Below are 27,548 nucleotides of genomic sequence, written 5' to 3'. Positions count from 1 at the left end.
GGTTAAGTGATTTGGTTACAGAGTTGGTAATTGTCTGATATCAGATTTAAATTTGAAACTTTCTGACCCTGTCCAACACTATCCACTGTACCACCAGGCTATCTAGTGCATTCTGCAAGGCAGAAGTAAGGAAGGAATGCAATCCAGGAACAGAGGTTTGCCAATAAAACGGAATAGAAACAGAAAAAAAAGAGTGTCATGTGTCAGGTACCAAGAGAAGGAAAGAAAGAGAATCATAATATGGGCAGGCTTCTGGAGGAAGCAAGAAGGGATAGAATCATTATTGTCATTGGCAAGAAAAAGGTCATCTCATCCTTGGAGTTTGGAGGAAAAAAGAGAAAGATAGGGATGATGCTGAGGTGATTTGAAATGTAGAATTAAAGAAGAAAAAGAGTTATGGACAGATGGCCACATTTTTTTTTTTCAGAAAAGTATGAGGTGAGGTCCTCTGCTGAAAGGCAGATGGCGCAGGTGGCTTGACAAGAAGTTTGAAATAGTTGCCATGGGGAGTGATAGAAAGTTAATTAGTGGGAGTAGAACAGGTTTTTTTCTTTTTTTCTTCCTTCCTTTCTTTTCTTTTCTTTCTTTCTTTCTTTCTTTCTTTCTTTCTTTCTTTCTTTCTTTCTTTCTTTCTTTCTTTTTTTTTTTTTTTTTGAGATGGCTAGGTGGCTAGATAGAGTGCCTGGCCTAGAATCAGAAAGATCTGAGTTCAAATGTAGCTTCAGACATTTACTGCTAGCCATGTGACCCTAGGCAAGTCACTTAACCTCTGTTTGGTTTAATCTACTAGAGAAAAATGGCAAACCACTCCTACCTCTTTGCCAAGAAAACCCTGTGGACAGCATTGCCATGCTATGTTCCACAGAGTCATGAAGAGTCAGACACACCAACAACAACAGAGGGGATTTAGGGTCTGGAAAGGAATGAAATAGGACAATAAAGGCAAGAGATGCAAGGGTCAAGAACTATGTGAAGTTGTTCTGGTCAGCTAAAGGGTAGAGATTTTGAAGAGAGAAAAGTAAGGCCAGAGCCTGGAAAATCAAGGAGGGGTGGAGTGATTAGACACTGAAGTGAGGAAAGAGAACAGGTTTCAGAATACAGAATTCAGATACAGAATAGGGAAAGCTCAAGTGGAAGAGGTCCAAATTTTAACCACTAAATTTTTAAAGTTTTTAACAAACAGGTATTTATTTTCTTTCCCTTTCACTTCCTTTCCCCACCCACACTGAACTAAAAGGAAAAGGAAAATTCTTCTATAAAATATGTATAGTAAGTATGAGAATTTATTTTTCATATACTGTATTAATTCCTATACATTAAGGAGAATTACTGTGTGTTCCTGAGTCTGGGATGGTCAGAGATACCATTTAGTCTTCTGCTTTTTGCATTTTCTCTGTCCTTGGGAATCCCAAGGAATATCTTCCTTTTTAACAGAATTTGTTTAATGAATGAAGGAGACAAAGGTTCTTTTCCTGTGGATGTAACCTATCTACCTGTGGGGATGGGGAGATGTGAGAAGGCTGACTGACTACCCTTTAATTAGCTATCACCAATTAAAGATATTAGGATGGTCAAGGGAATGACTGAATAATGAACTCCTAAAAATCTGTTTTTAGACTGCCTAATCCAGCTCAAGTCATCTCATGGTATATTGAGAGAGCCATGGGGACATATATCACTTTATTGGTTATGATGCTGGCCTAACCACAAAAACCTAATCTAACCAATAAACTTATATTCTTACCCCCAAATCAGTCTCTCAATATAATTTTAATCATAATATAAGGCAAAGCAAATTACCTCAATGTCCATGGCCAGAAAGGTGTGCCTTATTTTGTATTTTGAGCCCACCAACTTCCTATCAGGAAGCAGTTCTCACGTCTCATTCTCAGGCCTCTAGAATCTTGCAATATTAGGTGGCAATATTCGAATATAATATCTTGCAAAGTTGTCTTTCTTTATAATGTTGCTTGTCACATAGGTTAACAATTATGCTTAACAAACATTTATTAAGCGCCTGCTAGGTGTAAGGCATCATGGTCGACCTTGAAATGGAAATGAAAAATAGTCAAGAGCTTACAGGCTAAAAAAGGGATAAGAAAATGCTGGATGACTAACCACTTACTAGGTATGTTTGGGGTGGGGGATTCTTGTTGAAGTAGCCTGTGGAGTAAATGGCATTTGGGGTGCCTCCCACATCCACAATCCTGTGATTCTGTGATATGTACAAATAATGATGGCACTAGATAGAATCTCACATGGGCAAAGAGATTAAAACTTCTTTAGGGAAATGGGAAGAGCAATAAAGTACTTTTAGCTGAGATGATCAGGGGAAAAGCTTCACTGAAGAGATGACACCTACACTAGACTTTGAAGGAAGAAGATGGCACAATGAATAGAGTCCAAGGCCTGGAGTCAAGAAGGCCTAAGTTTAAATCTGGCCTCCATATTTATTAGCTGTGTGACCTTGGGCAAGTCACTTAACCCTATTTGCCTCAGTTTTCTCTTCTGTAAAAGGAACTGGAGAAGGAAATGGTGATCTCTAGTATCTTTGCCAAGAAAACCCCCAATGGAGTCATAAAGAGTCAGTCATGACTGAAATGACTGAACAACAATCATTCCAGGCATAGAGTACAGCTGCCATGAATGTTCAAAAGCTAAAACTTTTAGGGGGTTAAGAGTTCTGTTTTATACTACTTACCTTCTTTCTTACCTTGTATTCATTTGTTGTTCAGAGTGGGCTCAACTGGCATCCTATTGAAAATATATTTTTGTCATCATTGTATAATTAAATTATTCAATGACTGAGTTTTTTCTAGTCATAAGTGCAGAGCTTATCCACAAACTTTTATCAGCACCAAAATATCAGCTTTGGTCACAAAGAAATAAACTTTTCCCTATAAGGCTAAAGCAATTTTTAAAAAAAGACATTCAAGAAATGTTTTGGAATTGAATTGAAATACGTTAATTTGGTGATTAATAATACATAATATAGTATATAATTGAATTAAACCCTTTACCTTTTTGGAGTGGTCATAGACTGAAGGCCAAGAACACAATCGCTATGAAAGCAGGTCCCATGACTCATTTAATATCCCATGTAATTGGACTCTAACAAGTGATAAATAGCAAACCAGCTTCTCAGTATTTAACTTACTATCAAGAAGCAAATCAGGTACTTCAGGTTACTAATGAAGTGCACCAAATGATATTCCAATAGTCTAAAAAAAGTTAATATGTTTTTAGAGTTATCAGGTTTAGTTCAAGAGAAAAATGGAAGTATTGAGAAAATCTCAATTATTATATAAAATATCATACATGTACATATATTATCTATAACTTTATAGATATTACATAAAATATTAATTATCAAGAGGTCTAGATTAGGAGTCAGGTGACCCAAGTTCCAGTCCCAACTCTTCCACTGACACTAAATATGACCTTGAGTAATTCATATGACCTCTGGGCCTCAGTTTCCTTACCTGTAAATATCAGCACATCTGAGTTACTGGTCTCCAAGGTCCCGTACTATATATTTATAGCTATAAACCTATGATCCCTTCCAGTTCTAAAATCTATGATATAATTTTTTTATTCAGAAAAAAACATTAGCTATGACCTGGTCCTGTCTCTAATCAATAGTTGCCTTAACACTTTTGTGTACATATATCTTTTTGTCCAATGATACCTTCTCTAATAGAGGAAGAGAAGGGAATTATCTGGATATCTTAATGTAACAAATAAATAAATTTAAATGAAAAACAACAAAAAAAAACCACCTTTTTTTTTAGATGGCAGCTGGGTGGCTCAGTGGATTGAGAGCCAGGCCCAGAGTTGGGAGATCCTGGGTTCAAAATTGACCTCTGACACTTCCTAGTTATGTGACCTGGGCAAGTCAATTAACCCCTATTGCCTAGCTCTTCCCCAAGATGGAAGATAAGGGTATAAAAAAAACCCATAACATTTTTTGTGAAGTGGAAGTGATAGACTGTAGACCTAAATTCTCACCTGCAATATGAGGGAAGGTTAGATTAAATCACTAAATTCTAAATCCAGTGATCATATGAATTTATGACCAATTCAGATTCACATAAAGAAGCAAAAGCCCGATCTGTATCAATGACTATCTTTAGTGAGAGTGAAAGCAAATGAAATTAAAATAGCTTCTTTTCTTTTAGGGGGACTATCTCTATAATTTCTTTGGTACAGAGAACTCTTAGGGAAGAAATCCCTCCTGCCCAGGCAGAGGAATATCTCCAGTTTCAGAGAGTTGCCAGGAGATCCTGAGAGACCTGTCAAGAATCACAGAGTGGGCATGTGTCAGAGGCAGAACTTCCTGGCTTCGAGGTCAATTTTTCTCTCTCTATTGCACCAGGTTGCATGTCAGTATAGTTTACATTTCCTTTAAACCAGGGCTAATTTGCATAACTTACCTAAGTGTATCTAAATTAATTTTAAAGACTTTAACTAGAGGTTATAAATAAATAAATGCACATATATGTATGTAGATGGATAGCTATATATACACCTACCCACACATATATAAAACATATGTTAATCCTGTTCTAAGAATCTGCCAAACTTTCTTGTTGAAACTTGCCAATTGCAGTCATGTGACCACATGACAGTTCTTTTATCTGGGAGAAGTCCAGGTTTCTAGCATCTAGGACAGAAATAATACACACCAAAAATCATGTAAAACTGAAGGCTAATTCTTCTTCTCTGACTTGAGGTTTAGCCTTTTTGTTGGGAGATTCTCTTTTGAAAACCGGTAGACTTTAAAAGATTTTATTTTTTTTGTCTTACTCAGGTGATACCTCAAGTATTACTTTGTTCCCTTTCTTTGATTTCCATCTGTAGGCATTCTATGTTGATAATTCACCTGGACTACTTACATTCAATACTCTAGCTCTCTGAGTGTAGCTATCACCTAGTGACAGCAGCAAATGATCCTTCAGAGATAAGGTCTGTGAAAATTTGAACAAATTAGTGCTGGATATGCGTTTAGTTAATTATAACCACAAACACCATCCAGGTACTTTTGAAGGAAGAGTTGAGATGGCTGAGCCCTCACGTGAGGCAAGATTTTCTTGAGAATACAAAGAAAACTTCAGTGACTGCCCTAATACCACTATTAATACTAATAATGTCAATTTACATTTTATAAATTTTAAGATTTGTAAAGCACTTTTCCTATAACAATCCCAAGATGACTGTAGGTACAAGTATTGTTCTGTCCACTTTACAGATGAAATAAGATTTAAAGAAGTGGCTTTCCCAGTGTCACACAATGAGTTAAGGGGTCTACCTGGCTCCCAGTTTGGTGCTATTTCCATAATATCAAACTGCTAAAAATATTTAAGAGGAAACTTTCCCCAACCTCTTTTAATTCCAGTGCCTTCTCGGTTTTAATTATTTCCTATTTATCCTGTATAAAGTTCACTTTTAATATATCTATTTGCTTATTATCTTTCCCATTAGATTGTAAGCAACTTGAGGGCAGGGACTGTCTTTTGCTTCTCAGTACTCCTAGTGTTTGTACAGTACCTGACACATAGTAGTCACTTAATAAATGTTTATTGATTGATAAGTTTATATGAGAGGTCCTGGGCAAAATATGTCAATATGAACTTTAATCCAACTGGAATAGTCAAGGCCAGAGTAAAATACTTGAAGAAACACCAAACTACCAAAGTTCAAGTGGGAAGGTAAAGATGTGTATGTGTGTCCTAATAGATATAATAAATAAAATATCACAGCATTTAAAAAACTGACACCAACAGCCAAGATGGACAATGACAGCATTGGTGACATCATGCTTCTCTCCATCTCTGGACAGATTTTGGTCAAAGATTATTTTTTTGGACTAGCTTCTGTACCATATTATCAAATGATAAGTGAGTTGGTACATTGTGGGCAGACAATCTGGACTATTGCTTTACTCTAAATTTACTTTGCCCGTGAAGATCCAATCATATCTAGAAAAGTATTATGTAATCAGGAGGAACTATTATTAATGTGCACAATGTTACCATAAATTTCTTTATTCCTGTTGAAAATCAGCCAGCAGGGCACACATTTGAATGTAAGATATCTTTGGTGTAATCATGCTAAGGTGTTCTCTCTATGTGCATACGGTTAATTGTTAATGTGCAAATAAGAGACGCCTATCTCATGCAGCATAGATCAAATAACAGTGAGTGAGAAATCAACAGATCAAAGAGGAATCCAGGCAATCTGTGAGGTCAAGGGCAGTTAGAAGAAAGAAATATAGAAGCCAAGATCCAGAAAAAACATGGAGCATTTAGCAGGTAAACCACAGAGGAAATATGGACCTGGACTAGACACCAGTTGGGATCTAAGTGTATAGGCAAATGGGACAGTGAAGTAAAAATGGGTTGGATAGAGAATTTTAAACTAAAGGAGATATACTCAGTCTGTCTTAAGTGTAATATTTTAAAATGTCTACCTATAGCCAGCCTGTACCTTATCGTATCCTCACTGCCTGTGATAGTTTTTTGAGCATTAGAGAAAATTCGGTAGTCAGATCTAAGAGATTATGGGAGTTGGGGAGAGAAAGAGGAGGAAAAAAAATCAGTCTGTGGTAGTGTTAGGAGAAGCAAGAAGTCTACCTTTCCCCTACAATCTTTTTAATTTATGTATTTGTTTTAAATTTTATTAATAGAATTTAATTCCAAGTATCACAGCCCTTCTCTCCCCTCCAATAAACAGAAAGGAGGGGAGATCATGTCTTTCATGTTTCCATTTTTCATTTCATTCTTTGAAGGTGAACATTCACAAGTTATTCTTCAAATATTAAATCTGTAGTTGTATGTAATGTTCTCTTGGTTATCATTTCCCTTTTCATATAGTTCTTTCCAAATTAAAAAAAAATAATCTGCTCAGCATTTCTTATGGCACAGCAGTATTTCATCACAATTATATACTACAATTTGTTTAGCCATTCCCCAGTTGATGGACATCCCCATGATTTCTAATTCTTTGTTACCATAAAGAGAGCTGCTATAAATAATTTGAAACATAGGTTCTTTTCCTTTTACCCTGATCTCCATAGACTATTTCTGGGTCTGATAACCCCCACAATCTTAAAAGAAGAGATGTCTCTTCTACCATACGCACTCGCCTTTTCTCTTTGATCTGCTCCCCAACAAGATTCTCAATGAGAGAGAATCTCTATCCTCAATGTGTATTTATACTTTCTCTGCAGATTTATTCCCCATAGTGGAGTGTGACCAAGAGTAAACCAGGCATCCCTGGGATTATATCAGTTATATTTAAGGAATCCCTCTCCCAACCCACACACACTTTATGAATTCAGGCCCAGACAAGACCAGATTTACATGTAAATTAAATGGGCAATGTGTAGATTCATAGAATTATAGAATATTGTACCTGGAAGGAACTTTAGAGATTATGTAGTCCAACCCCTTCGTTTTATTGAGGAAATTGAGGTCCAAGGAAATACAATAAGTGGATCCAAAGACAAACTTGAGAGACAACTTCACACAGCTAGTTTGTGGCATGGCCATGGCTGTTTACATAGTTTTGAGATAAAGATCACTGATGAGGCTCCTTTTTCCATGTAACTTCCCACCCACTTGAAACTGACATTTGAAGATTTCACTATTAAAATCAGTGCCTTTGAATAATAATTTCTCCTTACATTCTCTTTAAAATTTTTTTAACCCAACTAGCCAGCAGACTGATACATTAAATCTAGAAGAATGACTAACACTTTAGTGTGAATTATTTTATCAGACCACTTTGATAAGTGAGATAATACTGATGGAATGGGAATTTTCACAGGTTGAAAAAAGGACAAGTAATGCCTAAAAGAGTGAGAGGTATGAGGCCCTTGAACATCTAAGCAGTGACAAGAATAGTGGGAACATAGACTCAGAAAAGAGAAAGACCTTAAAAAAGAACTATTCCATCATTTTACCTCCTAGATAAGAAAATGAAATTGGAGCCTTCAGTTAGCCTCTCAGGAAGGTAAACCCTTTTCCTAATATAAAATTCATTCCAAGTCAAATTAAATTAAAAATTAAAAAAAATGTTATTGATCTCTTTCACCTTTACACCATCTAAATTTCCTCTTGAATCCTTCCCCTCCTGGACAAACATTTCATATACCAAATAATTAAAGTAAATGGTTGGTTTGTTTTTTAATCACAAATTATTGAACACAGAAAATAACAACTCTAGATTTGGAGTCACAAGAATGTAGGCTTATACCCTGACTGCCAATAATTACTTCCTGAATGATGTTGAGTTAGTCATTTCACATCACTATGCCTCACTATGCCATCACTATTTATACAATGAGAAGATTGAATTTTATGAACTTAAAGACCCTTTCCTGCTCTAAATGAATAATCCTACAAAAAGCAACTTGCAAAAATTGTTTTCAAAATCCATTCCGAAATATACCCAAATCAGTAGATTGAGTTATTCAAAGAGACTTGATCTTTCCTGGTAGGGAGTAAGGTTGGGGAGGATTTAAAAACCCAACAGCAATTTGGATAGTAAGCTCTTAATAAAGTAAATATAATAATATATTTATTATTCTGAAGCTGATATTTTGATAGATAATTTCCCAAGATCAGAGTAAAATATGTAAGAAGATTTTAATCAGGTGTTCTTTGATCAAATACAAAGTGTCTTTTTTAATGGTCTGTCCTAATTAGAATGCTATCTTGATTTCCAAGTCAGCACTCTCTCTGAAATTCACAAGTGGGAATATAAATTAAAGGCCTATAAAAAGCTATATCATTTAATTATCTGGAAATTTCCTTTTTAATAATTTGTTTTTATAAATCTGCATAACTATCAAGTTCCTTTTTTCTGAATTTCAAGACACAAATGATGTCCACTATTATTACTATTTTCTATTTTTGTAGTAGACTGAAATACATTCCAAGCTTTTTCTGGGACCAGAAATCCTTAACTGCATTGCTTAGTCATTTTCTAGGCAAATAGCTCTTTCAGTGGATTCAACAACTATTTTTTTATTTTTCTACTCTGAAGAGGCCTTGCAGTCCAATTATGAAGTCTGTTTTGCTTTACTTCCTAGCTTCGTTGTATCATAACCTGAACTTCTAGATTTATATGAAGGATGAAGCCTTAAGGAAGAAGCCACATTGGGTCTCATCCTGAAGTCTTTGGTTACTCCACTGTGATTCTCTCCAAGGCTTCACTGGCTTGAAAGCCCAAATCCCATTTTGGTAGAAAGTGTATTAAGGAGACAGCACAGAGTAGCTGGCAATAAACTGTGCTTGGAGTCTGTGCTTAATCAGGAAGACTTAGATTTAAGTCTTGCCTCTGATATGTATGACAGTGGTTATGTCTTACATAACTTACAGTGTCTCAGATACCTGCCAATGACTAAATTACCAAAGAACTGCCGATCTACATCACTGAAGGGAATTTCCACTCCAGCAACTGCTGATTGATTGGCTTCACTGAAGGGAGTTTCCATACCAGGAGTTCTCTTGACCCATGAGGTCACCACTTGGGAGAGCAGTCTAGCTTTAGGAAACTTCACAGCCTATTAACTTTAGGGGGCTAGTTGTGGGTTGGTATTCTGGAGATAGGAATCAATCTTAGTTTTCAAAGCCAAAGCTGAGTTTTTTCCCTCCATTTTCCTTATGGATAGACAGTATTGCATCAGAGATCTGATCCCTGTATGAAGATACATTTTACATTGCTCCAGTGTGCTTAATGCTATGCTAAATATTGAGAGAACGTGATTGTGAAAGAAGCCTAAGAAAAAGAGTCTGCCCTCAAGGAGATTAAAATCTGGTCAGGGAGATGAGGCTTAGACAAATGAAATAACTAGACAGAAAGTGAGAATTAGAAAATGTTGGCAGGCTAAAGTGAAATGGCAGGTGAGACTGTGGAATTGGAGTGAAGAAGACCTGTGTTCTAGTTCTGTCTCTGACACACACACTGCATTTAAGCACACAAATAACTTAACCTCCCAATGTCCCCAGCAACCCTCTCACACACAAAACTGCAAACCAGTTGCTGAGCAACATTAGTTGAGGAAGTTTCCACACTGCTAGCTCCCCCACACTGATGAAATCCAACCATATGGCACCAAGTATAATAAGTGCAATAGAAAGCTCTTTGAAACAGGTATTATATCTGTCTCTATGTTTCTGTCCCTACTTTGCTTCAGGCATGTGGCTGATGTAGCCAACATATCCTGAAGCCATAAAATCAGGAGAGGAGAGCAAATTAATTCAAACACTAAAAGACTTATGACCCTCTGTAGGAGCAGTAGATAAAGGACAAAATCTCTAGGGGAAAGTTTAAAGTTTGCCTTTTGCTCTCCTTAATGAAGAAACACACATGAAAAACTTCCTTGGGCCTTAGTTTTGTTGTTTTTATTTATGAAATGATGGGGTAGGCCTTGCTGCCTCTGAGATCCCTTCTCTTTCTAGGTCTATGAACCTCTGTCTAAGGTAAATTCATTTCAACAATCAGCAAGAAGGAGGAGAAATGCCTACTTAGAGTTGCCTGAAATGGAGCCCTTCATGTAATGAAGGGGAAGATAAAGGCTAAAATTAATCCTCCTAAATGACATCCAGATTTTTATTTCACCTTAAAGCACTTCAATAGTTTGTGACAAAATACGGAGTGGTGACTAGGAATTTTTGCACTTGGATCAAGTTCCATAGTCAGGGACAAGTACAAGCCATTCTCAGCTTACTTCCAATTGAGTTTGGGAGGAAGATACCCAATGGTTGGGAGGAGAGACCAAGAGCACATCTATTGTTGGAGAAGATAGTAACCAGGACAAGGAGCAAGGTAAGAGCCCTTCTCAACATGCTATGTGATTATCTTTCTATTTTAATTAATTTTGATAACTAGATGCTAAGCTCTTTGTGGGCCAGGAAAAGTCAGCAAGTTTGGTCAGTGACCTATACATTCAGCATTCACTAATATGACACCCTGGAATAAATTTCTAATCATTCTACCTCAGTTACAACTTTAACAAATACAAAACACACACACACACACACACACACACAACCCTATAAATTGACAACCCGTTGGAATAAAACACTAAACCCTACTATTCTCATCACCTCCTTGATCTAAAGACCTGATGGAAACAGTTCGGGTCCTTTAGCCCAGTGCCTTGGGAACATTCATGCTTCTAGCCTACTGACCTTAGTCATTATCCTGGAAGGCAACTCCTATGGAAACCCCATATGACTGCTATTACAGGTACTATTTGTTGCTGTTGTGGTACTTCATTTTTGAAGAGGGCCAATAACATCATAGAGTAAGGTGATATCTTTATGAGTGAATTAGATTTAATTAAGGTAAAAGTACACAAAATCACCAGCTTCCCCCTCTCTTCAAAGTCATCAAAGTCCAGTGGCAAGACAAAAGTCAGGATGACTGGTGATGACCAGGGATGCAGTGAATGACCTTGGCATCTTCCACAAGTACTACTATCACATTTATTAAAGACCCAGAAAAGAAAACATTTGTCTCCGAAGTCTTTGGTACTGTCAGAGAGTTCAATATAAGAAACTAATATGAGTGAGAGGAGCAGAACCAGGAGAACATTATACACAGAGACAGATACACTGTGGCACTATCAAATGTAATAGGCTTCTCTACTAGCAACAATGCAATAATCCAGGACATTTCTGAGGGATTTATGAGAAAGAACTGTGGGAGTAGAAAAACAACTGCTTGATCACATGGGTAGATGGGGATATGATTGGAGACATAGACTCTAAACAATCACCCTAGTGCAAATATTAATAATGTGGAAATAGGTCTTAATCAATGACACATATAAAACCCAGTGGAATTGCACATTGGCTGTGGGAGGAGAGAAGGGAAAGAATATGAATCATATAACTATGGAAAAGCTATTTTAGTTAATCAATTAAATACAATTTAAAAAAAAGAAACTGGTATGATTTTTTTTGGTGGAAATAACAATAAAGAAGAGGCCTTGTCATTTGCTCTGTTGCTATACTGTTAAGAATGATGAGACCTTGCCATCTAACTTGTAGCTAAAACCTTTCATATGAGTGGTCTCCATCACTAGAACTTTGTCTCCTTGAGAGCAGAGGTTACCATACTTTTCTATTTGTATCCCCATCATTTATCATAAGTGCTTCATTCATTCAGGGAAGTGACTATTGACTACTAATAACCTTGATTCAGATTTTTTAACAGATGAGCTAACAGACCATCATGAGACTATTCAGGGATCACACTGGTTAAAATTATTTTCCAGTCCTGTTGGAAGAAATCCATTAAAATCCAAACCTAATTCTAATTTAGGAAACAGATAGTGTAACCACCCAATCACAAGTAGGACTATAGGAGACTCCTTGATTACTGAAAGCAGATTGCATTGTGGTGTGTCTTGTAAAAACAAAACAAAACAAAAACCCTTTCCTCTATGAATTTCACTTCACACAGCAGAAATTTAAATTTCACGATGACAAGCAATAATTTTCCAAGGGGACTGCTTTCCAGAGAAATTTTTATCATGAAACCTAGGGGAAAAAATAAGTGGGAGAAAGAAGTTGGGGTTAGGAAGAACATGGCTTTGGCCTATAGCTTTGTATCAGTTACTTTGGGGACAGCTAATCCTCTAGCCCAGAGGTTCTTGGATATGTAGATAGAATTCAGGGATCTTTGAACTTGGGTGGGAAAAAGTATCTATTTTCACTAACTTTTGTTTTCCTTCATAATCTTCTACCCTTTGTTTTCTGCATTTTCTGCGTTTAAAAACACATTATTCTGAAAAGGGGTTCATGGGCTTCACCGGACTGCCAAAACACTCCATTACACAAAAATTGTTAAGAACTTCCATTTTAACCCTTCGCCTGCCTTGTAACCTGAAGTAGACTTCCCTTAGTGAAACTCAAACAAGGTAGAATCAGAATCTCAGTTGCCAGAAATTGTCTTACTCCTTAGTTTAAAATATCTACTGTACACATAGGCACAAAAATCATACATTCTCCTAAGTCAAACAATAAATGAGACCTTCCATGAAAATGAATTTTGAACTTGTATTCTTTTTTTGTGTGTCTTATGAAAGTTGACATAAGAAATCTAGATCCAAGAAAATGGATGTTAGAACAATGCAAAACACAAAATCCAACTTTATTGTACTCTGCAGAAGAATATCTGAAAGATTATTTGGATTGTGAGACTCTGGGAGAGTTGGATTCTGTTAATAGGACAGACTTTCTGCAACATATGTTAAGAGAAATTTTGGAAGTGCTTAAAAATACAAGCTTGGGAAACTCGGCCCTGTAGAAAGAAAAAAAAAAAGAGTCTAACACTTAGTGTGGGGAGAGGAGTTGAGGAGAGAGTTAATATTAAAATTAGTGAGGAATACAGAAAGATGGATTTACAGTGGAGTGACATTATTGTTTTTCTTAATGTTAGCATGGAAACCCAAATACAAAGAGGTGAGTTGGGTCCCAGGAGAGGCTAACTGGGAAAGCTGAATGTTAAGTTTGCACTGTGGTATATGGCAACTAAAAATCGTCAATGATTTGCATGATGACAAAGTGTTTCCTTGAACTAGGGCACCACTTCCAGACATCTAGACAAGGGTAACTCGGTGGAGGTATGCTTGAAACAATAATGGGCTCTAGATGTGGCAACATGAAGAGATTTTTGCATGTTGTTCCCAGAAATCATTATCTGGAATTTAGAAAGCATTCATAGATGGCATAGGCTGGGATTTGCACAGAATTGATTTATCGTCGTCTTCGTATAATGCAAAAGAATATATTGCTTCATTTGAAGAATAAAACATATTCTGCTTTTGTTGTTAAGCAATGTTCCAGAAGGTGTAACATTTGGCTACCAATAGAAGGTTTTACTTTATTATACACTTCATCGCCTCACCCTGAAAACCCTTAATTTTTAAAAAATTAATACTTGAAGATAAGCAAACACAGTTGATAGCATTACTTCAGTCTAGGTGATAGAAGTTAAGTATTGAAATATTCATAATAATAGGGGGAAGAAATAGAATTTAGTCTAATAAATTACATTTTGTTTTTGGCATATGTTGATAATTATATGTGAATATTTGTATCTTGTATAATAGGATGTCAGTGCTGCAATAATAAAAATATACTAATAAATAAAATGAAATTTGTTCAACAAACATATATCAAGTCCCTATTATGTATGATATATATTATATATTTTAAAAACCTTACTTTCTCTCTTAGAATGAATTGGTTGAATGGGGGGGGGGGTGACTTGTTCACATCCACATTTACATCTGAGGCCAAATTTGAGCCCAGGACTTCCTGTGTCTAGGTCTGGCCCTCTATTCACTGAGCCACCTAGCTGCCTCCTATACTATTTTAACCATTGAGTGGGTGAGTGTGGTGGAGGAAGGTGTACTAAAATAAAGAAGAAAACCATCAAGAATATCAAGGGAAACAATGAAAAAAAATGTGAAGGAAGGGGACCTAGCAGTACCAGATATTAAACTATACTATAAAGCAGCAGTCATCAAAACAATATGGTACTGGCTAAGAGATAGAGAGGAGGATCAATGGAATAGACTTGGGATAAATGACATCAGCAAGACAGTGCATGATAAACCCAAAGAGCCCAACTTTTGGGACATGAATCCACTATTTGACAAAAACTGCTGGGAAATTTGGAAAACAATATGGGAGAGATTAGGTCTAGATCAACATCTCACACCCTACACCAAGATAAATTCAGAATGGGTGAATGACTTGAATATAAAGAGGGAAACTATAAACAAGTTAAGTGAACACAGAATAGTTTACTTGTCAGATCTGTGGGAAAGGAAAGACTTTAAAACCAAGCAAGAGTTAGAGAAAATTACAAAATGTAAATTAAATGGTTTTGATTATATTAAACTAAAAAGTTTTTGTACAAACAAAAACAATGTAGTCAAAATCAGAAGGGAAACAACAAATTGGGAAAAAATCTTTATAACGAAAAACTCTGACAGGGGTCTAATCACTCAAATATACAAGGAGTTAAAGCAATTGTATAAAAAATCAAGCCATTCCCCAATTGATAAATGGGCAAGAGACATGAATAGGCAATTTTCAGGTAAAGAAATCAAAAGTATCAATAAGCACATGAGAAAGTGTTCCAAATCTCTAATAATTAGAGAAATGCAAATCAAAACAACTCTGAGGTATCACCTCACACCTAGCAGAGTGGCTAAAATGAAAGAAGGGGAGAGTAATGAATGTTGATGGGGATGTGGCAAAATTGGGACATTAATGCATTGCTGGTGGAGTTGTGAACTGATCCAGCCATTCTGGCTGGCAATTTGGAATCATGCTCAAAGGGCTATAAAAGAATGCCTGCCCTTTGATCCAGCCATACCATTGTTGGGTTTGTACCCCAAAGAGATCATAAATAAACAGACTTGTACGAAAATATTTATAGCTGTGCTTTTTGTGGTGGCAAAAAACTGGAAAAGGAGGGTATGTCCTTCGATTGGGGAATGGCTGAACAAACTGTGGTATATGCTGGTGATGGAATACTATTGTGCTCAAAGGAATAATAAACTGGAGGAGTTCCAGGAGAACTGGAGAGACCTCCGGGAACAGATGCAGAGCGAAAGGAGAAGAGCCAGAAGAACATTGTACACAGAGACTGATATACTGTGGTAAAATTGAATGTAATGGACCTCTGTACCAGCAGCAATACAATGACCCAGGACAATTCTGAGGGATTTATGGTAAAGAATGCTACCCACATTCAGAGGAAGGACTGCAGGAGAGGAAACATATAAGAAAAACAACTGCTTGAACGCATGGGTTGGGGTGGACAAGATTGAGGGTGTGGACTCGAAACTACCACACCAATGCAACTACCAACAATTTGGAAATAGGTCTTGATCAAGGACACATGACAAAACTAGTGGAAATGTGCATCGGCCATGGGTGGGGGGAGTGCGGGGGGCGAAGGGGAAAGGAGGAGCATGAATCATGTAACCATGTTAAAAATGAATATTAATAAATGTTTGGGAAAAAAAAGAAGAAAACCAAACACAGAAGTTTCTAGAAAGTTGTTCAGTTTCTCAGCCTTGTTCCTTTCCACTCCACCACTAACCCCCAAGAGGAATCCTTACTTCAAGATCTCAGAAATAGGATAGGTGGTCTTTGAGGATGCAGGGGAAGAGAGACAAGTCCATTCCTTCAGATCAGAATGAACTATCCCTAAACTTTCTACTAGGTTTCCCCTGGAGTAAGAGTAGTTAGGATAGGTGGTCTTAGAGGATGCAAGGGAAGAGAGAAAAGTCCATACCTTCAAGCCTGAAAGAACTGTCCCTAAACTTTCTACTAGGTTAACAAATTCCCTTAGGTTAAGAGTAATTAGGGAAGATGGTCTTGGAGGATGCAAGAAGAGTAATTAGGGAAGATGGTCTTGGAGGATGCAAGGGAAGAGAGAGAAGTTCATACCTTTAAGCCAGAATGAACTATCCCTAAACTTTTTACCAGGTTAACAACTTCCCTTGGGGTAAGAGTAATTAAGTTATTGAGATTTTTAAATCCTTCCCCTCTCCTTAAAGAAATATGAGGAGTTGAGGAGTTCCTGTAATTGAAATGATCATATCAATAAATAATTTAAAATCACTCTTAAAAGAGGTCTTCACTTTTATGCAGAAGAGGATGATTCACAAGTGTGATGTGTCCTATTATTGTAAGATTTTTTTTTTTTGCTGTTGATTGATTTTGCTGATTTTTAAATTTTGAAATATTATTTTGGGATGGCTCTGGGGAAAGGGAGGAATACAGAAGAAATTTAGGCTATTTGAAACAAAAGTTATGAAAATGTATACAAATAGAGTAATGATTTTACTCCTTTATACTCCTTTCTGGAAGGTGGGGGATCCATGGGAGTCTAATATTGTATATCTTGTCAGGTTTTGCTGTTGCTGTTGTTATTGTTGTGTTGATCTATTTTGCCGATTTTTTCCCTCCTTCCTTTTCTTAGGAAAAAAAAAAAAAAACCTGTTATATGGGATGGCCCTGGAAGAAGAATATGTAAAAACTAAAGACATCACTAAGTAATTTTTTTAGGTAACTAACAGAAGTTCACTAATTGTTTTTATCTCTTCGGTTGTATTGATGCTGCTTCCCTAAGGAATGCAATCATAAGAATAACCAGCAAGATAATGGCACTTGGAGAATATGAGGAAGGTTCTTGATTCTCTCCTTTCCCTGCTGTTTTACCCCTCCTTCCTCCCCACTCCCCAAAGCTGGGGAAAACGGAATCCTACCGAGGCAAGCCTAGAAAAAGACCAATTAATTTGCAATTTAATGTGCTCTTAGTGCTGGAGGCGGGATTGGGGGATGGGGGTGGTGGCAGGATTTGATTTTGAGTCTCAGGTTCCACTCCCAACTTGGCGTCTTTCCGGTCTCGGGCACTTAAGCTCTCCCAGAAAGTGAAAGGAGAGACAAAGGAAAGCCCACGATAAGATCACGGATCTGCCAGTGATTCCACTTCCTAGGCTCTCCACTACCGCCCTTTTCCTCTACACTTCCTTTAGATACATTAGCAGGATGTCCGTATCGCCTGAGGCCACGGGCTGCCGGGGAAAATTTTGAAAGGTGTGAAGAAGCAAAGGATTTTCTTCCTTGGGACTCCATCGGGCACTGGAAGACCTCTATTTTGCCTTCCCCCCACCCTCCTGTTGGTGTGCACAGGAAGTTCTCTTTATAATGGCTGCCCATTTGCACCATTATCTTTTATCTTTTTTAAAGTAGACTTAAATGAGTGGATAGACCTGAGTTTGAATCGTACCCTCCGACTCTTACTAGGTGTCCTATGCAAGTCACGTAATCCCTCAAATAGAATTTTATCTGTAAAATGGGGTTTAACACATACCATCTCTTTCTTCATAGGGTTGAGGTGAGGATCAAATAACTAGGTAACACGCTTTGTTAATATTAAAGTGCTTTAAGTATATTAAAGCTTAAAACTGGGATAAGAATCTTTTGACTTCTCGGATATGGCGATCCTGATTACGACAAAGTAAGACTCCCTTTGACCACATCTCCTAAAATATAGCTAGATCTATAGCCCTAGACTTGCAGTCAGGAAGATCTGAATTCAAATTCTGCCCTCCCTCTGGACAAATCACTAAGCCTTTCTCAACCAATTTCTTCATCTGCAAAAAGGGAATAACAATGGCAGCTGCCTCAGGGATTTTTTTTTAGGATCAAACTGGGTAACGACATATCTAAAGTACTTAGAAAACCTTAAAGTGCTATATAAATGCTAGTTATTATTATTATTAAAATCGATTTTAGTTTCACATCCAACCCTGAAGATTAGAAGTTTAAAAAAAATAGGCTAATGCAAAAACTCAGTACTTATCTATTCATTTGTGGTAATTTGGCTGGAATTCCCAATTTTCCATTCGATAAGAACATGATTTGCACTCTGATAGCTAAGACCAAAAAGATGTCTCTCATGAATATAGTCAACCCAAATAGTAATGCTACACATGAAAAACACATTAGTCAAGTCAACAAGCATTTATTAAGTGCCTGCTGTGGTGGCAGGCAGTCTGGAGATACAAGTAAAGGCAAGAAACCAGTTCCTTCTCTCAAAAGAGCTCATGGGCTAACTGAGGAGAAAGCTTGCCAAAAAATAATAATAATAAATAAAACAGCAAAAACTATTCACAAACAAAATATAGATAGAACAAGTTGGACATGCTCTAGGGGAGAAGGTACTAACATTGAGGGAAATTTGGGAAATTTCCAAAGCCTGGACCTGAAGGAAGGAAGGAAGGAAGCCAGGAAAGTCAAGAGGGGGACAGCCAGTAAAAAAAGTCCAAAATTAAGAGAGTGTCTCATCAGAATAAAAACATGGAGGCAAGAGACACTGGATTGCAGAGTAATGGAGAGAAACAGATTGTAAGAAGACTGTAAAACAAGGAAACATACAATTATTAAACAAACTATATGTCAGGCACAGTGCTAAGTGCTTTACAAATATTCTTTCATTTGATCCTCTCAGGTGGTATTATTACAGTTGAGAGACCCAAAAGAGAAGTTAAATTACCATAGGTTAAACAGCTAGAGTCTGAGATCAGAATTAAGCTCAATTCTTTTTTATTCCAGGTCCAGTACAAGTTTTTTAAGGCTTTCAAAGAAAAAGAGAGGATTTTATATTTTGCAACACACACATACATAGATACATATGTCTGTACATTATATATATATGTGTATATAAATTTATATAGATATATGTGTATACTAGGGAGATGAAGAGTAACTGAAGTTTACTGAATTATTGACCAGTGGATGATGAGAAGGATGGTGGTGTCCTTCACAGCAATAAGGAGGATAAGATGAGGGGAAGGTTTGGGGAGGGAATGAGTTCAGTAGTTTTGGACATGCTGATTCCAGTTGGAGATGCCCAACAGATCAGTTGGAAATGTGAGACTGGGGCTCAGGAGAGAGATTAGAGCTGCATGGGAGGCAATAAAATCACTAATCAAAATAGCATTTCAAACTGAAAAGGCTTACTCTTATGTTATTTAATTTGAACCACAGTCCTGTGAGGTAGACAAGATTATCATCCTTTTACACATAATAAACTTAACACTGAGAGATTCACTGAGGTCTCATGCAATGCTGATCTGCTACCTTATACCACACCATGTCAAAAACACTTTTCTAATTGATGATAGAATTAGCTACCTCCTCTTTCCTTTAAAAGCGCCTCTTTTCAGGCAGACTAACTGTAGTATGTAGTATGTGTACCTCATATGCCTACTAAAAACACAGTCAATATGGATTTCCTATTGTAGATACTGATTCCCCCAGACCACACATTTTTTTGTTAACAGCACAAGCAAGAACAAATGTTTTAAATAGCTATTTCTTAAATAACAACGTCATCTAAAAATTTAAGTATATGTGCCAGGGCACATCTAGATCACAGAGATCAGAAATGATACAATACAGTTGATTCTCACAATTTCTAAGCTAAGTCAATGGAAAAGGCCAAAGGAAAGAAGATTTCTCTGCTTTCAGATCATCTCTTTTCTTCTTTTCTTGAGTTCTTGATCCTCCGCTCTTTTGCTCTGTCATAGGTCCTGGGGCAGACTTTTTGTAGCAAAATCACACAATTTCAAGTTGAAGATACCTTAAGGGTCATCTTATCAAACTCTTTCATTTTATACGAGGAAACTGGGACTGAAAGTGGTATAGAGATTTGCATAAGATACTTATTACTACTACACAGCAAGCAGCAGAGTAGAATTTCAAACCAAACCTCCTCACTCTAAATTTAGTGCTTCCTAATATTGTTGTTTGTCCTTCATTTTAGAAGAGGACCAATGACATCACTATGGTGATGTCTTGGCTTGTGTATGAATTGGATCTAAGTGAGGCAGAATTGAACAAAGCCGTCAGCCTCACTCTTCCAGTCAGGGAAATCCAATGGCAAGATAAAAGTCAAGACAACTGACGGTGGCTCAAGATGTAGTAGATGATCTTGGGTTCTTCTATGTCTGACCAAGATCTAAGCAGTCCAGAGCACTTGCTTTAGCTGCCTTCATGACTGTGGGAGCAAAGTGTCCTTATCTGCCCATTCTACCAGGGAAAGCCTTCATATGCTTGGTGTAGACATCCCACTAATTCACCAACATTTTTGATGCCCATTGGTTACCTTTAGCTTGGTTCAGCCCATCGACTGATCATTACACGTTACAGATTCTTGAAGCCACAGGTGAGAGCCTAGTGCCATCTGGACACCATAGATAGATGAACAGCCCTGAAAAAGACTTAACAAGCCCTCATACTAGAGCTGCTCATCCTTCTTGAACACTCATATACTCCAATATACACCATACCTAATGTTTGCTTAAAAGACAGAGACTCTAATATGATTGTGTTGAAAGAAAATTTGGAATGACTGAAAGAATTTCCAGGTTGAACATTTGACCAAAAAAAAAGTAACATAAGTATGGAAAGTATATTCAGCAAAGATTTAGCATTAATTTTTGAGGATCCAGATCCCCTTGTTTTATATGAAGGACAAAGAGTGTGTATTGATTCACATAGTACCAGGAGCTCGTGTTTTTCTTTTTGTTGTAGCATAGTGCTTGATACCATTTACTTTTTAAAAATGGATTTTTCACTGATGCATTTTTGTTTTTATATTATCTAAAATTTCCCTTGCATCTTACGCCCTCTACTCCTCCCAGAGAACTATCCTATAAATTGAAAAACTATAAGAAAAATTTTGAAAAATTATTTAAAAGAAAAAAAAAATCAACAAAACGAATCAATATGTTTTTAAAAATTTGACATTATTTACAAAGTTTCACAACCTCAGACCACCTGCCTCTTTAAAGGAATGGGGGGAGTCATCTTTTTCATTTCTCTTCTTTGGAGGCAAGCCTGTTCTTTGTAATTTTACAACAGACATTAAAAAAAATTGTTTCATAGTTGTTGGCCTTTCCATTTATGTTGTTCTAGTCATGATGTGTACTGTTTTCTTGGCTCTCCTTATTTAACTTTGTGTCGATTCATGCAAGTCTCTCATGCTTCTATTTATCATCACATTCATTATTTCTTTTAGTACAATCTATCATTGCATTCATGTATCAGTTTGTTTAGCCATTCCCCAAGTGATGTATACTCCTTACTTGTAATCACTTTCTCCTTCTTTCCTTCCCTTATTCCTGTTTTGTTTTCTATCTTCTTTCTTTTGAATAAACAGGAAAGAACCTTAGAGATCAACCCAGCCAACCTCCCTGATTTTACAAATAAGGAACTAAGACCCTTAGTTTGAATGTATGAATATATTCTCTCCACCATTTCCCCATCACCCCCTCCCCACTCCCCACACATACCTTTCCAGATAACACCTCCTTTCTCCCCATCTCCAAATTTCTCATACAGGCTGGATATGACTACTGGTTTTGCTTTCTTCTTCTAACCTTCTCATTGGTTCTTCTCCATTCCCTTTCCTAGGAAATGCACCTCCATTGTATTTACTTTGATCCAATTCATATTCCAGTGAAATCAACTACTATTTGTTAAGTGCCATCTGTGTGCCCATCATATGCAAGGAGCTGTGAAGCATATAAAAAGAAAACATCATCTTGTTGCTCACAAAGTTTATAATCTACTTCAGGAGATAAGTTCTACATCCATGAAACAATACAAGAAAACTTATAGCCAAAAGCTGGCTTGTATGGTACATCTTCTGAGTGTTAAAGGAATGGAAAACTTCTGACCCTCTGTAGTCCTTTGTGTCTTCTCTTCTTGAAACAAAATCTTATTATGAATACAGAAATGTATTTTCCTTTTCTCTTCCTGTTCCTAAAATATTAGCTTTTTAGACTTAGAGGTCATCAAGTCCAGCCCTCTTACTTAGTAACAGACTCAGAAAATGAGATCCAAAGATATGCAATGTCTAGATGCCTCTAGAATCTTTTCTGGTTCCAAATTGTTGCTTTTATGATTCTATATAACTTATCCATGGTCCCACATTGACAGCAGAATCAGGGCTAGAACATCAGTCCCCTAGTTCCCAATCCCATATATCCCATAACATATACTGCTTTTCTTAACTTTTTTTTTTAACTAAAGGTGACCAGCAATGTTGTTCAGTCATTTCACTTGTGTCTGACCCCATTTGGGGTTTTCTTAGGAAAGATATTGGAATGGCTTATCATTCAGCACATTTTATAGATGAGGAAACTGAGGCAAACAGGGTTAGGTGACTTGCCCAGGGTCACATAGCTAGTAAGTGTCTGAGGCCAAATTTGACCTCAGAAAGATGAGTTTTCCCACCTAACTCCTGGCCTGGCACTCCATCCACTGCGCCACCTAGCTGCCTCGACCAGCAATGTACTCTAGGGTAAAATGCATGAAACAACTTCTTTCTCCTTATTATATGTTCTCTTCTAAGTACTACAGACTAAAATTACACTTATTTGAAACTCATGTATCACTATTTTCCAATAAATGCTAAAGGTTAATTATTTTGGTAATGAGGGATTGACCAGTGATCCCAATCCTTATGAGCATGAGCAGAGTACCATTGATGAAGTTTCCCAAGTGGAAGAAACTAGGAGGCCTGCTTCTAGGAAAATCAGGGTGATGTGTCATTGAAAGTGGAGAGACTTTGGAGCACGCACAGATCATTCTGTAATTGGTCCTATTCTGCTAACACAGCTGGGAAACCCTGAGGAGCAAGAAAAAAACTTCAAGATCCATCCTTGAGATGAAGACCCATCCAACAGTGGGGCCACATCTGGATGTAAACTTGATGGAATCAACACTTAGTAGAAAGTATGTTTAGTCTTAGTCCACTCTTCCCAGAGAACTCTTTGTCATCAGAGTAAAGTGGCCGCCCAGATGTTTGGGGAAAACTTTTGTACTTCTGTTGCTGCTGTATCTTCAAAGTAAATAGACCTTTGTAAAGGCTAATTTATGTTCATTGGGTAGATGGAATGGGAGCACTGGACACTGGTGGCTAATAGTGGTAAAGAAAGACACACTCAGAATGGAGACGAGCCAGTGGTAGGAGAGAAGAGATACTCTCTTAGGGTAACCCCCTAAAACCCTGAGGGGAAGACATAATTGGCCTGACAACATAGATTCTCTCTTTACTGACTCAGAAACAAAGTGTAATCTCTCTCTGACTTAAGAGAATTTTATTATAGATGAAAATTTTATCACTCAGAATCCAATCAGCTTCTCAGAATTTAGACAGGTTAGTTTTTAGACAACAGTCAAGCAGCCCATGGTTGGAATTTGAATAAAATAAACTTAACAGTTTTTGTAAATCTACCACATTGACCCTCAGGGTGGTTATTAATAATAATTAACTATGTGATGAGTTATTTCTAAAAATTATGACCCTGAGGAGTAAATTGATGTAATTGAAAGAGCTTTAAGTTTAATTGCATATCATATAAATCAATTTAGCTCTTTCCTTCCTTTCTTATCCAGGAGGACACAAATATCATACTTTCTGGGTACCAAATGGAGAAGACCTTCTTTCTTCTTCCCTCATGAACTCTCTACATATACCGGTAGTCTTAGTAAATGCTGGGCACACAACAAGCAGCATGGTCTAACAATGACTGATTCTATCCATGCCTTTTAGAGGATGAGGAATAGAAATTCAATTCAACAGTTGGAAAACAAAACCATTCACTACTATGGTACAAAATACCAGGATAAAAAAAAGGGCAAAAAATATTACCAGATATGGGTTTAAATCTGGACTGTCTTCTGCTACATTTTGACCTTGGGTAAGTTATTTCACTTCACTAGGTCTTAGGTTCGACATCTGCAAAATGAAGCATTTGGATTAGATTAGAGTTTCTTCACCTTTTTGTGTGTTTGGCAGTCTGGTGACATGAAGTCTATCAATTCCTTAGAATAATTTTTAAATGCATGAAATAAAATATACTGGATCACAAATGATACTATTTATATTGAAATATGAATTATATATATGTACATATATTACATATATGTACATGAGTTGAGAACCCCTGGACTAGATAATTCCTAAAGCCACTTCTGAATCCAATGATTCTATGTCCATGCCTTCAAGAAGTTTACAGTATAATAGGGAATGTGATAAGGAACTTTAAAAAAAAAGATCTAAAAATAATTTGAGGAAAAATAAAATTGTTTTCTAGTGATGTTTGCACTAATTTTTTCATCCATTGTAAACGCCACAAAATATAAAAATATGAGTTGGGAGAATGTGTATTGTGTGTGTGTGCCCAGCTCTCTCACCACAGGGACTTGCTTTTCTCATTTAGGTTCTATGACCTAGGGAAATGACAGTAGTTACTGGGAATCTGCTAAAGATGTTGAGATTCAGGTGGTATCTCCTGCCAAAAATTATCTCTTGCACTACTTGTCCTTGTGCTTGAAATTCTACCATTAAAGAATCATTCTTTTGGATTAAGGAAATACTAACACTCCAAGAAGTGGTACCACATTAAGCTGTTTTCAGCATTTAAACTATTTTTTTGTTGTTCAGCCATTTCAGTTGTGTCTTAACTCTTCATGAGCACATTTGAGATTTTCTTGGCAAAGATACTGGAGTGATTGGCCATTTCATTCTTCAGATCATTTTATAGATGTGGAAACTGAGGCAAACAGGGTTAAGAAATTTGCCCAGGGTCACCCAACTAGTGTCTTCCTAACTTTAGGCTCAGGGCTCTATCCACTGTGCCAATTAGCTGCCCTTTTTAAAGAATTAGCATTAAATATTTTATCAAATTAGCCTGGCTGAGCCCTAGGGGAATGGGACTCAGAAAAATTAATTATTTACAGTGTTAGGGAAAAGAATCGGGAGAACTTGGGAAAGTGAGAAAGACTGATATATCTGTAGCTTGTAAGGTTACCAGGGAAACATCAATTAAGAGGTAACAAAGACACTTGAGCATCTGGGGTACAGGGAGGCACCAAAAGTGAGTGGAGAGGTTCTAGAAAGAAGAGGTCAAAGGGGTAAAAACATTTCCTGATCCACAATTTTGTGTAAGGTTGGCTCCAAAAAAAGTATTGTATAATGTTATATTAAAGGAGGTCAATATAACAATAAATACATAAAATATGGACACGGGCTCTCTAGGCTTCTGCATTCAGTTGAGATCACAGCTCCTGGAAATGGCCAGTTCTTTCTTTGCTTTACCTGATGTAATCACCATTGCAGTGTAAGAGTTAAGTAGCTAGCCAAGACTCAGTCTCTTCTGTCTCTTCCTCCCAGTTGAATGAGGCAGAGCTGAATCTTCCCTACATAATGTCTTGTAAGCCATTGTTCTCTCCTCCTCACTCCCATTTTCTCTCTGGACCTTTAATCAGCCATACCCAATTATGGCAATGAGTTCACTTTTTAGCTTAGGGGCAATATGTTGGTTAGGAAAATTGTTAAGATTAGTTAGGAGTTTGGCTCTTTGCCCCAATATAAATTTATAATTATCTCTTGTTAACCCTGACCCCTATGTTTGAGAAAAAATTAGAAAGCAGGAAAAAAAACTTAGGCAATCAGATTAAAAGTGACATAAAGGACAGATTTTATTTTTTGGTTGTTTTAAATGGGGAGAAGACTCAAGTTCAATCCATGGAGATGCGAATACAATATCTAGGCTTCAGCCCCAATTTTTTCCATTTGTTTCTATATGCCCATTGCTCATCATTTTTTTTTTTTAATATTTAGAGTCAAGTTGGCAAACCTAAGGCATGTGTGCTGGAGGGGGTTGCTCTCTTTCCCCTTTCCACTGGGCCTAAGGACATTTTTCACTTCACTCACCCCTCTGCCCAGCAGCTCAATGGGAGTGGTTCCTCCCTCCCCTGTCTGGGGTAAGGGAGCGGCTCACATTCGTGAGGATGCAATTAGGGCACTCAAAAGATTGGCCATCACTGGCCTAGAGCCTAACACATCTTTTTTCCCCCTTCAGTCCTGTTTCACTCTCAGTGATCCCATTTACAGTTTTATTGACAAAGACACTAGAGTGATTTGCCATTTCCTTCTCCAACTCATTTACAGATGAGGAACTGAGGCAACCAAGGGAAAATCTAAGCAGTGTTAGACACAGTGTCTGAGACCAGATTTGAACTCTGGAAGATGAATCACGTAGTAGGTGTTTAATAAATACTTGACTGTTGACTGCCTGAGAGGCCTATAATAGCCAGATATCCTCTCTCCCTTTTTCTGCAGTAGCTGAACCTTCTTTCTCTTTCTTTTAGTCTTCCCTTTTGTCTGTTTGCTGCCATACAACCAATTCTCTCTGGCTCAGCATTTTAAATGCTGGAGTTACTGTTGTCTTACAACTTCTACTCAGTTCTTGAGGTTCCCACTCATTCCATCTTTCATAGATTGGGTTTAGTTTTTTAAGAATTCCTAGGTATGACTGAAATTTGCTTTCTGGTTCTAAGGTCCAAATGTTCCCAACTAATTATCAAGGCTGAAAGGGGATGCTTGTCTCTCTGAACTACAAATCCCAGGATATCAGTCAGTTCTCAAACTCTAATTGTATGTGGATACCTTTAGAAATAGAGGAACAGTCTATGCCAAGAGAAGCTTTGAGGATAAAGGATTTCTATGCTTGAAGAATGCTGCCTTCAGGCTCAGCAATTAGACCTGTAAAATATATATTATCAGTTTGATTTTTTTTTTTGGTTCCAGAACTTCTCTCCAGCCCCAGTCCTTCCTCTACCCATTGAGAAGGCAAATGTGAAACCCATTATAATATGAAGTCATGTAAAACAAATTTTTGCATTAGTCATGTTCCAAGGAAAAGTTAGGAAGAAATGAATGAAGGAAAAAAGGGGGAGAGAGACAGAGGTGGGGAAGGGGAAGGAGAAAGAAGAAACAAACAAATTAGGAAAAAAGAAAGAAAAAGAAAGAGAGGAAACAAAGAAACAAAGGAAAGAAAGAAAGAAGGAAAAAAGGAAGAAAGAAAAAAGAAAGAAGGAAAGAAAGGAAGAAAGGAAGAAAGAAAGAAAGAAAGAAAGGAAGGA

The sequence above is a fragment of the Gracilinanus agilis genome, chromosome 3, assembly GCF_016433145.1.
Source record: "Gracilinanus agilis isolate LMUSP501 chromosome 3, AgileGrace, whole genome shotgun sequence".
NCBI classification, from domain to species: domain Eukaryota; kingdom Metazoa; phylum Chordata; class Mammalia; order Didelphimorphia; family Didelphidae; genus Gracilinanus; species Gracilinanus agilis.
This window is presented reverse-complemented; position numbering follows the sequence as displayed.